The following is a 13,582-nucleotide window of genomic DNA, read 5'->3' on the forward strand; positions in this document are numbered from 1 at the left end:
GGTGCTAGAGAATTCAGTGTCGGATCAAGTTTTGAAAAGCAGTGGTGCTTCCATTCAACTGAGAAAGTCTGATTTTACAACTTCCTACTAGGAAAAGTGCAAAGGAATGCATCTTTAAGTCAGAATCACAATTTGAGTAGAAATTCTCCAATTTTGCCGAGATGCAGGGGCATGATTCACACAAACATGTCGACCCTCAGGGAGATATACAAAGTAAGTGATAAACATTCACTTTATTAAGTAATATCGATAAATGAGTTTGTTTCCACATTACATGATATTAAAGCTTGTTTAACAAATGCCTGCAGAAACAGGTGTATAAAACATGGTAAATTATAATCTCTTCTGATAATTGTACACCTGAAGCACAAATGCTAGCGCTGCAGCGTTGTTTATCAGTTGGGTTGTTAGGAGACATCTTTAATGAGAGTCAAACCCCTGCTAAGCTAACGGGAGCGTTGCAGTTCCAAATATCGGGGAATGGAATGCATTTATGGTCAGAGATTTCAAGTAGGAATTTCCCACATTCAACTTGAATGGAACGCAGCATAACTGTGTACCCTGAAGAAACTAAATTTAATCGCAAACATTATTAGATAGATTTTTCCAGGTATTATAGACCTCCTTGATAGATTCATATGAAAAATTATGATTATTGAATGTCTGTTAAGGAGACTTTCATTTCACAAAACAGTCATACTGCTGTTAAAATTAGGCTTGCTTGAGCATTAAGTGTAGTTTCAAGTTCTGGCTTTCGTGTGTGGACATGTTCTTAAAATGTCAATTAGTATGTCAATTAGTATTACTAGTTAGCTGCGAGATAATGTATGATGCCCAAACGCATAGAGTGTCTTATTCATTGTGCAACTGTGTTTTCTTAATGGCATGAATCACACTGAAGGCCTAGACTTTAAATGCACGGCCCGCCAATGTTTCAGAGAAATAAGAAATTTCCCTCGTTCTTCTTTACAGGGTCAGACATCACTCTAGGAACTCTTCTCTGCTTGATCTAAAGAATCAGGGTCTGACTTTTGAAAACAGAGATCACTTGATGCAAAGAAGATGTGAAACATAATGCCCTCCAGACAGTGTCTATTTCAATGCAGACTTCTCACTGCCTTCTTTCCCCCTTTTTATTCCCCATTTCTGTCTCCGATTTCTGACCTCCAGCGCCCTGGTCAGATAGAGTAATTACTATTCCTCTCTATCCATGTTTTATAGAGGATGACTATCTCTCTTTACCCTAGAATATCATCTGTGTATAAGCTGTAAGGGTGAAATATCTCTCAAGGATCTCCATCTTTTTTCAATATTAGACCCATGATAGAACATAATCCATCCATAACATTAGCATAAATCTTGTAGGTAAATGTTATTGATGGTATGGGAGGAAGATTTTTTTGTTTTAGGTTGAACGTATATGAAATTGAATGATCTATGGATATATGCATGTCCTCACAATGAATCAATGGTTGAATGATCAGGACTGAAAGGGTTATGTGGCAAGTATTTGTCTGTTTTGTAACAACTATGGAAAGTTTATTACTCTAGAATGACACAATTGCTTTTTTACAAAATCTAATGAGCTGCCATGATCTCTTCTGCCTACAGGCAGCTGCCTTCTAAGAGAGCATTCTAAGCTAAATTAAACCTCATAAGTGCTGCTATTGCTATGCTGTTGCTAAGCTGTTCTGTATGGTTTCTAGGGTATTGTTAGGTGGTTGCTAGGGTCTTATGGGCGGTTGGAGCCACCCAGAACTAGCAACTTTGTTTGTCACACAAATAGCTTTTCTTAGCAAAGCATAATAAGTTAGCATGTTGCAAAGCTAACAACATGATACAAATCCATAGTGCACACAAATATTGAGTACATTTTTGTTTTTATTATATCAAAATATTTATTTTCCACACTTTTCAAAAAGCCAATCAGAATTTGGAATGCTTTACATAGGCAGCACCTTAGTTAGTCACACAAATACCATTCCCCATGAAAAGCGTAATGAGTTAGCATGTTTCTAAGTTATCAATATTATACTCAAATAAGCATGAAAATACTTAATACACAAATAGTCGGTGATATTTATTTACGATATTTTTGAAAAAGCCACCCAGAACAAATTTGGAATGCTCTATTTAGGCAGCAGTTTTGTTCATCACACTAAAGCCCTGCACGGGCCTCAAATCTAGGCCCTAGCCCGGCCCTTATCCGACAGCTTATCAGAATTCTTGGCCCGAGTCCGACTGGGACCCATATTTGGAGCATTTTTTGGTTTGTTAAATTAAAGTTTAAATTTATTAAAGTGACAACCAAGCGGCCAGCAGCTCATCAATTTGATCAATTTAGCCTCTCAAATCAACACTTGACTTGCCTACAATAAAAGATACATAGACATAGATATAAAACACGTCAAGCATATCACACAATGTTAGTTTAAATGTTTATTATAACCACCACGGTAAAAAGGCCTTTTTGACAAGCTGTGGCAGGCTGCTCTGCTGCTCACAGTGGCGAGCGGAAAAATGGACGAATGGGCTATACAATCTAAACAAATAAAACAAAATAAAAAAACATGCAAGTTATCTTACCTTACCTCAAAAATCAAAGCTTCACCACAGAATGGCCATTCTTATTTCCAATAGTTTCCAACAGCTAATGAAAATAAAGACAGCCTCCTAGTCTTAACATGGCTACAGCCAGAAGAACAGTCTCTTACAGAGCATCGTGGAGATAAAAGCACAGTATCCACAGTGGAAGATTTCAATCCAGTCCTCCTTTCTTCTATAACTCCTCCAGCTGTGCTAAAGGCACACTTGATGCTATTGCTGCTGGCGGGGACACTAAACGCCGTGCGAGCCATTCTTGACCGTCGCGGTAACATGATCTCGTGTTGTTTCCACCAGGGCAGCACATCTCTTCCATCACCTTCCATGTACTTCATCGTTATCCTCCTGCTCCACAATGTTTTCTCATTCTTACTCAAATTTGACCAGCGCTCTCTTCTTTGCTTCGTGGCCCGCAGCAACAGGTGCTGGCACAGCCGTGCCCGCCGCTGCATGAATCATAATTATTAGTTAGGCCAAGGCCAAGTAGGCTATGATTAATACATTATTTTAGAGGCCACTGGCAATTTTTCTCTTTATGTTCTCCATTGCACGTGAGGTGAATCGTGGGTGCATGGGAAACCTGTGTGCGTGTGCGTGAGCAGACTGTGTCATGTGTGTCAGTGTGATAGGTTATAAAACATCTTTCTATGTTTGTTTTACCATCATCAACTTCTCATAGTTTCTTCTAATTAATTAATTTCTAAAAAATAAAGGGGGAGGAGCTTAAAACAGGCCTTAAAACTTAAGTAGGAAGCTAACTACAGTTTGAAACAAAGCTAATATGTAATATGTTTTGTGCTTTACTGTACCTGCTGTTCTCTCTAATGTATGCACCAGACTGCGGCCTCTTGAAATACGGGGGCAGTTTTTGCGATAAGGCATTAAAACATATTGTTTGGAACGAGTGCCGATGATGGCGATATGGCAGCTGATATGATACATAGCACAGTGAGGCGAGCAGACATGAATAATGATAGAGGAGAAAATAGAGGGATTCAGGTTTTTTTTTGCTGCTTCCATCTGTCTCTCTTTTTCTAACGGCCGGAGAAGAGCCTGATGTATTTGCTGCTTGGCTGCTCACAGAGATTGCTATCAGCCAAGACTCATCTGTGGAGGTAAACTCAATACGCATATTTTTCCCCTCCAACCTTCATAACATTTACTTCCAAGACTTCTGATTAGGCTTTTGTTTGTGTGTGTGTACACATGTGTACAGTACATGCGTGTTCAGTTTTAGAGTTCTAATAGTGTGTGAATTGAAAGCGTGACTGCCTGCATTGGCCTTACGGAGATGCAAAACTAATGTAATGCAAGATGAACCAATCAATAGAGGTGTAATGTAAAAGCCAGGACCTGGAATTGTGAATGTATTTTTGATAACAAAACCAAAGTGCGAAGCCAATCTCACTTTGCCTGCAATTGTATACTCAAAATGAATGCTGATGTGTCTGCCATTTTCGAAGCATCCAGATGGCGTTTTTGAGAAACATTTTAAGTTGCTTCATGTAACAGACTTGATAATCAGTTTGACTGACATGATAAAGCTACTGCTTTAAAAACTAGTTGTCAGCTATGTACTCTTACTTCATGTGCCCTGTCAACACAACATTATGACAAATGGCAGATGGTGTTTTACTCTAAGCAACGTTTACACACACACACACACACACACACACACACACACACACACACACACACACACACACACACACACACACACACACACACATATACACAGTACTGTGCAAAAGTTTTAGGCAACCTTTGTCTTAAGATGGTTATTTATATCTTCAGCTTTAGTGTGTCAATATGAAAAATACATTTTAGACTCCCAAGCATTCCTTTTGCAAATAGAAAAGATTTTCTGCAAGAGATGACATTGCCCCCACAAACCCCCCCACTGAACATTGAGTCACTCTGGGATTACATTAAGAGAAGTATATATACAAGTATACATACATGTTGGTTTTACATATCAATATGCAGTTTGAAACCAATAAAACCAGGCATGACTTATTCACATAAGCCAACCTCATGTGTCAAAGGCACAAGCAATCTCATGCTGCTGCTACAAGCCTGACTCTCAAACAGCTTGACCTGTGAGGGAAGTGAGAGTTGTCCAAACAGACTGAGGGAACAGTATGGCTGTGTTTGAGGGGTCATATCTCCAGCACAGAGGCTAACAACAGGCTGCAGCTCTAGGAACAAACAAGACCTTTAGATAACGGAAGCCTTAAAGAGACTCCAAACATGTGATAAGCTGTGTGAAAAAAATGGTACAAAGGTGCAATGAAAAGAGCAATGATGTGTGTAAGTGTGAGACTAAGTGGAGGAGACTGGAGGATTTAAAAAATTGAAAGCTAAGGGAAATAATGCCTAGAATACTGGATTCTTATCAAAGTGTGTCGCAGTGGTAGACTAAACAGCAGATAAATAGCAAGCCCAACTTCAAGCGAAACAAAACAAAGTAACAAAGAGGCAAACTCCACATGGAAGCCTCCTAAATCAAACTGACAGGTATTGAGCCGAGTTACTATTTTTAAAAGGCATTTTCAGAGGCATTCCAGGCCAGTAAGTTTATCAAAGGCAAGGTGGTATTAAGTTATACAGGCAATATACTCACAAACAAAGCAATATACCACAAATGATTTATTACAAATTTATGACACTAATTATGTGTGCCTCAATAAAGCATTTAACTTTATTTTGATAACCATCAAACCACCTGTCCTTTCATATCAGAGTATTATAATTCTTAAAGGTGCAGTATGTAATATTCAGAAACCCTTGTTATTAATGACACCTGTGGCTGTTAAGTGAACTACAGCCAGCTGCCTGTTGCTCGTGCACACACTCCATAGGGACGCACGCGAGCATCAGCCAAAACAATGACATAATGACAAAACATACAAAGAGACTGAATGTGATTAACTGGCATCATGCTGACAGATGTGGTAGCATAATTAAAATTACACAGTTATGATTGATTTACTACAAACTTTGAGACTAATCTAAAACTGCTTTTCAGCTAACATAGCATACAATATAGAATGCAATATATTGTTTATTTCCATATTACTGAACATAAGGATATCATTGGCCTATTGTTCACAGCAATCCACTTTGCATGTTGTTGCATGGGCTTCAAATGTCATATATTTATACAATTGATCTATTACAATATTTGCTGGACAAAACAATGTTTTGATATATTTGTATGTTACCTTTTCCATTTTTGTTGTTTCATGAAATACTTTGTGCCTAAGTAAATGTAGATGAAATGCTTATAATTGTACTCTTAATGCAGGTGTAGATTGAAAGATTCAGATTTAGTTTTGGTTGTTGTGATGGGGCCCACTATTGTCCCCTATATATGTTATAAAACTGAACCATAAAACTTTGGCAAATTCAGTGTTTAGTACTTCCTCAGAAGTAATTATTGTATCAACACTGTACCTTGTAAACAAGACTTTGCAGGCTCCAATTAGACTGGCAAGTGCTTGTTCTGTGTACAATATGCCTCAGATGGTCAGTGAATAATCTCCGTGGGCATGCTGTCTATGACTATGACGTCCATGATTATTTTCAGGCACATTTTAGTTCTATAACTTGTGGCATGTTGCGTATCAAACATGATGCCATACAGAATGCAAGGTGTGACTGCAAAACAAGCTTCTCCAGTGTGTAAGACATGCATGTTATTCTGACTGAGAGATACAGCCCGAGAAAATAATTACATGCACAGAATGACCAGTTATTTTCAGTCTCTTTGGCTTTTTAGCTCAGATTTGAACCACACAGCACCTGCTTAGGGATTAGCTCTTGCTTACAGGCTTTCCCAGCCCTGGGGACTACCAGTCTCAAGGCTATGTGAAAGGTAGGCAGGCAGTCATACAGCCAGTTTGCTGCAGTATGGAGCCCAGGGTTGAACTGTAGGGTATGATTTAATTGGCACATTCCATTGTTAGGACTAGGGCTGCTGAAATTGGTGCAAACCAATTCTGTATATAACAGATTTGTATTTGTACATACTATATTGTGGCGTGGGGGCGTGGTCGTGTGTCGGTCTGCGGGAGAGAGAGAGAGCGGTAAGTCTTGTCACCTGGTTTATAATTAACCCTAACACCTGTGTCTTGTTATAATGATGCGGAGGGAGACATAAAAGGAACGCCAAGTGTCTGTAAATGATCTCTCTCTCCCGCACCACCACCCGCAATCGACCTTTATCCCTCTCGGAGGCTTAATTAGCCTGATAAGTGACCGGGTGTGTATAATCCCGACCCAGCCCCGCCCTCCGCCCTGCCACATATATGTACAGTATACATATATATATTTTTTTTTTGTTGCATATTTTTGACTTATTGTGAATTTCTTTATATACTAATATTCCTATTTGCTATTCTATTTTTTTTATTATATCTGTCTTGTTGTATTGTTTGTGCACTTGAAGCTTCAGTCACCAAGAACAATTCCTAGTATGTGGAAGTATACTTGGCAATAAAGCTCATTCTGATTCTAAACATCACAGTGTTGTGTTCTATCAAGTGGGGTTACTAATGCATTGAGTTAGTGTTCAGTGATGCTTAGAGTTTGATTGTGCTGAATCATTCGGTTATGCCTGACGAATCGATGTGTTGTTTTACTTGGGTCTGGACAGACAGTTGGGATGAAGTAAAAGTGAAGATAAGTTGAGGCTACTCACTGTGTCGGTGTGATCATTATCAAACATAACATTTGGCGACGAGGATGGCTGATATCGCACTACCACCGCCTGCTCCTTTCCTCGCGCTGCCTGGTGAGCCTCCGATTCCCTGGACTCGCTGGTTACATTCGCTTCGAGACTTTCATCTTGGCAGTGGGGCTGACTGATGTGAGCACAGCCCGCAAAAGGCGCTGTTACTGCATTGCTTGGGAGCCGAGGGTCAGCGTGTGCTGGGAACGCTTCAGTCACGCGCCACAAGTGATTATGACGAAGACGTGGAACTACTGACCGCACACTTTGCGCCCCCACAGAGCGCGCTCTTGCGCCGCTTTCTGTTCCGCCAAAGACAACAGCTGCCCGGTGAGCCAGTGCAACAGTATGTAGCCAACTTGCGTGGATTGGCCAGCACATGCAAGTTCGGTGCGTTGCAGGACGAAATGATTCGCGACCAGTTAATTGAACATACCAACAACGCAAAAGTACGTGAAACTCTGCTATTAGAACCGGACGATTTATCACTGTCCCGAGCAATCACGATTGCATTACAAATAGAGAGTGCAGCTGCATGTGCGTCGGCACTGACTAAACAGCAAACAATCACGGACTACCCAGCCCCTCCCCCATGCCTACATCAATATTACAGCCTAGTCAGAACGACACGTTGCCAGCAGCAGACTCCTCTGCAGTTATGCTACTGAAACGCACACAGCGGTCTCGGCCACGCCCACAAACACTAGCGTCCACGGTCCTGTGATAACTGTGGATCCTCATCTCATCCGTCTAGAGCGCAGAACTGCCCAGCCCGTGGTCAAACGTGTCGCAACTGTGGCAAACGCAACCATTTTGCTTCAGTCTGCCGCTCTGCTCCAGCTGAGTCACCCACTATCATTCACAATGTCTACTCTGGGCCAGTCTCATTTAAAGCATGCTCAGTACACCTAAATGATGTATGTATCCCACTGCTGTTAGACACTGGTGCCAGTGTGTCCCTCTTGAACATGCACACATACAGTTGTTTTTTCAGTGCACTGCTACTTTCGCCACCCTCTGCTTCACTCTGTGGCTATGGCGATTCAAAGATTGACCTAGTGGGTTCCCTGCAAGTGACTGTTAGGTATGGCAACAAATTGGTACCCGACTTTAACTTCCATGTTGCCCGTCACGGGGCCAATCTGATGGGTCTGGATTTGTTCTCGGCTCTGGGTTTCTCCCTGGTGGACACAAAGGGAGCTGCGATCCTGACAGTCTCCATGCCTTGGCAGAAAAAATGGCCGTCCCTGTTTGACGGCTTGGGGTGCCTCACTGCTTTTGCCCACCAACCTCTCCTGAACCCTGCCGTTAAACCGGTCATTCAACCGCCGCGCATTCCTCTGGCTTTCCGTGATGGTGTCTCAGCTGAACTTAAGCAGCTGCTGGACGCTGGCATTATCGAACCAGTGGATGCATCACCCTGGGTCTCAAACCTGGTGGTAGCTCAGAAGAAGTCAGGGGCCCTACGAGTGTGTGTCGACCTGCGAGCAGTGAATAAGGCAGTGATCCCGGACAGGTTCCCACTGCCTACCTCTGAAGAGCTCACTGCTCAGTTCCATGGCTCAACCGTGTTCTCTAAACTGGATCTCAGACAGGGCTACCTACAAGTGCCTCTCCACCCGAGCAGCAGAAACCTCACAGCCTTTGTGACCCATGCAGGTGTGTTTCGTTACACGCGCATGCCGTTTGGACTTAGCTCCGCCCCCAGCTGCTTTCAAAAAATCATGGTGTCCGTATTGGCTGGTATACCGGGGTGGCCATTTACCTGGATGATGTGGTTATCCATGGGCCTTCTCCGGTGAGTCATGATGAACGCCTCAGCAGAGTTTTTGCAGCCCTAGCTGAACACAAACTAACCCTCAATGCCGAAAAATGTGTTTTCTCTGCACCGACCATTGAGTATGTGGGTTTCCGACTGTCGGCTGATGGCATCACACCACTTCAGTCAAATGTAGATGCTATACTAGCACTTCCCGAACCCAGCTCGGCTGCACAGGTTGCCTCCTTCTTGGGCATGACAGGTTACTATCTGAAGTTCCTCCCACATTATTCTGCTTCCACTGCCCCATTACGGCGTCTGCTGCGTAAGGATGAGCCCTGGATATGGTCACGGGCATGCTCTGAGGCGGTGCAGGCGCTCAAGGTGCAGCTCACCACAGCTCCAGTGTTGGCTCATTTCGATATCTCTAGCCCCACCTTGGTGACCTGCGATGCGTCGGCTACAGCCATAGGAGCAGTGCTGTCACAGATTCAGCGGGCGTGGAGAAGCCCATCGCCTTTAGCGTCGCGGGCCCTCAATCAGACGGAGCAGCGGTACTCGGTGGGGAACGTGAAGCATTAGCCTGCATCTGGGCCTGCGAGAGGTGGCACTTGTATCTCTATGGCCGCTTTCACCCTCAGGACTGATCACCAGGCCCTGACGGCACTGCTTTCTACATCGGGGACAGGCCACAGACCACTGCGGCTACACCGTTGGTCCGACCGTCTTCGCCAGTATAACTTTGACCTGAAGTTCACCCCTGGCAGAGACAATGTTGTGGCTGATCTACTGTCCCGCTACTCCACCCCACCCTGCCATACACACACACACCGACACGGACCAAGGGGAACGAGACATTGTTCAGATGTTACACACACCCCTCCAGGCCGTCGTATCATTACAAGAACTGAAGGACGCATCTGAACAGGACCCGATTCTTTCTCAACTCCGTGTCTATATTCTGAACGGCTGGCCTCATGAGATATCGGAGGGGCTTGCAGCATTTTCCAGAATAAAGCAGGAGTTGTCCTGCTGGAATGACACTTGTGTGGCACGCTGGCCTCTGCACAGTCATCCCCAGCACATTACGTGCACGTGTCTTGGCAATGGCTCACGAGGGCCACCTTGGTATTGTGAAGCTGAAACAGCCTGCAGAGACCGGGTTTGGTGGCCAGGGATAGATAAAGACATTGAGGCCCTGGTGAAAGACTGTGCCGCCTGTCTTTTGAGCGGGAAGACGGGTCACCAGGCCCCCCACCCTTACAACCTCTTTCTTGGCCATCACAGCCTTGGGATCACCTGCAGCTGGACATATGTGGTGAGATACAGGGAGTTCCTCATCACCAACGCTTCCTAGTGGTTGTCTATGACCTGCACTCGAAATGGCCCGAGCTCATTACCACAGGCTCTGTGACCTCTCTGGTCATAATCAACTTTATGGACTCTCTGTTCTCCGCTGGGGCCTCCCAAATACTATCACTACGGACAATGGCCCGCAGCTGATCTCGGCTGAGTTCATCACATACCTCAAAAACAAGGGTATTCGCCACATCCGCACGGCATACTATCATCCCCAGGCTAACGGTGGCGTTGAACGCTTTCACCAGTCGCTGAAAAACAGCCTCAGAGCACACCTGTTCCAGGGATGGACCTTCGAACAGGCCATCCGACACACACTGCTGCACTACAGGGCCACCCAACACTCTACAACGGGGTTTCTCCAGCTTTCCTCATGCTTGGCCGTGAGCTCCACCTTCCCCTCGACAGGCTCAGTCCAGCCATGCCTCAGGGCCCACTACCAAAGGTCAGGGCCTCAGTCGAACGCCAGCAGAGGCGGATGAAGCAGAAATTCGATCTCTCAGCACACGCAAAGGTCCCGGACATACAGGCCACAGATTGGGTCAGGGTTCGCAGGCCCCACAGAGACCACAAACTTGCTTCAGTATTGGTCTTCACCTCTCAAAGTTAGTCATCAGCTGGGCCCAGCCACCTTCTTGCTCAGTGATGGCACGCGGTGGCATGCAGGCCGTCTCCGCAAAGTACCGGCCCCGGCACATACAACAGGTGTCACATCTCAAGCCACTCCCGCAGCTTGGCAGGACAATCCGGCGATTCAGCCGAGACCTCAGATAGCTCCTGCACGGGCCCCAGACATCCCTGTCAACCTGCCAGCTGAGATGTGTGCTTGTCCATCACAGACTGCCCAGCCTCATCCTTGTCTTTCACCGCGGCCTGTTCGCGACTCGTTCTCGGCCAGGGCACCTACAGGACTTTGTGTCAACATTTCATGTTTGAAAACCTGTAGGAGGGGGGGAAATGTTGTGTTCTATCAAGTGGGGTTACTAATGCATTGAGTTAGTGTTCAGTGATGCTTAGAGTTTGATTGTGCTGAATCATTCGGTTATGCCTGACGAATCGATGTGTTGTTTTACTTGGGTCTGGACAGACAGTTGGGATGAAGTAAAAGTGAAGATAAGTTGAGGCTACTCACTGTGTCGGTGTGATCATTATCAAACATAACACACAGGCCTTGGCAGACATCTCACAAATATCTCAGCTCCATGATAATTAAAACAACAGATTATATTTTTTTTATTTTATCATTAGTTTTTATGTACAAATATTTTAAATGTACAAATTCATCTTAAAATTATATTATATATTGAATTTATATACAGTATAAACATCTCTGAGATCAACATTTTCCCCATTCTGATGGTTGATGTTAAAATTAACTGAAGCTCCTGACCCACATCTGCATGATTTTATGCATTTAACAGCTGACACATGATTGGCTGATTAGATATTGCATAAATAAGTTCCCAGTAATGGGCTCATTACATGCTTTTGTTTACATTAAGAATTTGTACTGTTTTAAATTATTCACATTGACATGTAGAACAAGTGCTATCTCTTTAAGAATTGCAGCCTGTTTCTGTTGAACGCACATTAACGAGAGACGAAATGGCTTCTTTAATGAATATGTGCTATGTGTGATTAGAAATAAATGTTTCTATTTTTGCTGTTTTTTTATCAACAACTGACTGTTTAGAGCAACAACAAAAAAAAAGGATTTTAAAAGAGACATTAATGAATAACAAATGGATAGCATAGATCTTGTCTTTGGACACACATTACACGGAATGAGTAAAACCAAACTTTTATTCTCAACACACAGTGAAAGGATCTCGGTGCTATGCCTCTTCAACACGATACTACACAATTACTGGTGAGTGAAATCTAAAAATGTTCCAGCCAGTGACTAATCACAGACATTTTTAGATGCATAGTGCAAAATTTGGTTGCAAATGCAGGTGATTTACTGGCATCGATCGTAGGATTTTTAGAATCGATATTGGGATTGTTCAAATGGAGATTGCGAAGCACCGGAAAATCTATATTTTTACCCACCCCTATTTATTAGTGATACTTCAAATCATGCTACTTGTGAAGAGAGGCATGCAATTACTTTCTTATGTGATTGGATTGAATGATTTTTCAAACATATCTAGGGACCGCAATATATCATAGAGACTTGAGGGTGGGTTCTTTTGAACTTGGGCAGTAAAGAACCATAAAGCAACCGCTCAGAACACCCTAGCAACAAACCCAAACACATTAGCAACCACAAAACAACACCTTGGCAATCATCCATAACACCCTAGCATCATGGTAGCATGTTCAACACAGGCAAGCACCACTCTCATTTACTTAAATCTAGTTTTTAATTATTATTATTAATGGATTAAATTTATTTGTGTGATTTATCATACTGTTTATGCCACGGCAATGCAATAAATCCTGACCACTTCTACTTGCACTACAAAACAATCACATTAAAAACTTCCTGAACAAATCAACTCACTGCCCCCCACAATACTATTACGGCAAGCATGCCTGAACACCCAGGCAAATCACCACCCACAATCCCTCCTTCCTGAAGCAGCCCAGCCCTCACCTCACTAACAGCAGCTAGGATGACCCTCTGCCCCTCACTCCCGGAGCCTGGAGCTTTGGCTCTCAACCACACAACCACTACTGTGGGAAAAGCAGTGCACCAGAACCGCTTCCAGCATCTCCAGTCCCAGACTCCCTCAGTGGGAACATGGCTGTAAGCCAAGCTTTCTCTCTGTCTCCTTAATGAGGCCCCGTTTGTACCTCCTGCTCTGAATCTGAAGCCATCAGGACCACCATTGCAGATAAAGTTTAGATGAGACTAAATGCTGGCGAGCTAGAATGCTATGGAGGTATGTCCTTGACTAAAGCAACTGGATGGATGTGATCCCAGGAGAAGATGGCAATGGAAGTAATTAGAACATTCTAAAGTACATGCTGGATCATGCTATTGGAAGTCTACAAATGAGCTTACAGACAACTGGAAATGGCATTTGCAGCTCTGAAATTCTGTTTGCTGATTGGTTAGTCTCAATGGGAATAAAAGTAGCTCCTTTTCGTACAAGCCCACACATCCGTTATCTTATAGTTTT

At 43.5% G+C, this 13,582-nt stretch overlaps 1 protein-coding gene across 1 annotated transcript in view; it reads right to left on the reverse strand.

Moving 5' to 3' along the window:
• LOC127660033 (AF4/FMR2 family member 2-like) overlaps nt 1-13,582 on the reverse strand; it is a 263,181-nt gene that overhangs the window by 53,254 nt on the left and 196,345 nt on the right. The window lies entirely within an intron of this gene.

This window comes from Xyrauchen texanus, chromosome 19 (genome assembly GCF_025860055.1).
Source record: "Xyrauchen texanus isolate HMW12.3.18 chromosome 19, RBS_HiC_50CHRs, whole genome shotgun sequence".
NCBI classification, from domain to species: Eukaryota; Metazoa; Chordata; class Actinopteri; order Cypriniformes; family Catostomidae; genus Xyrauchen; species Xyrauchen texanus.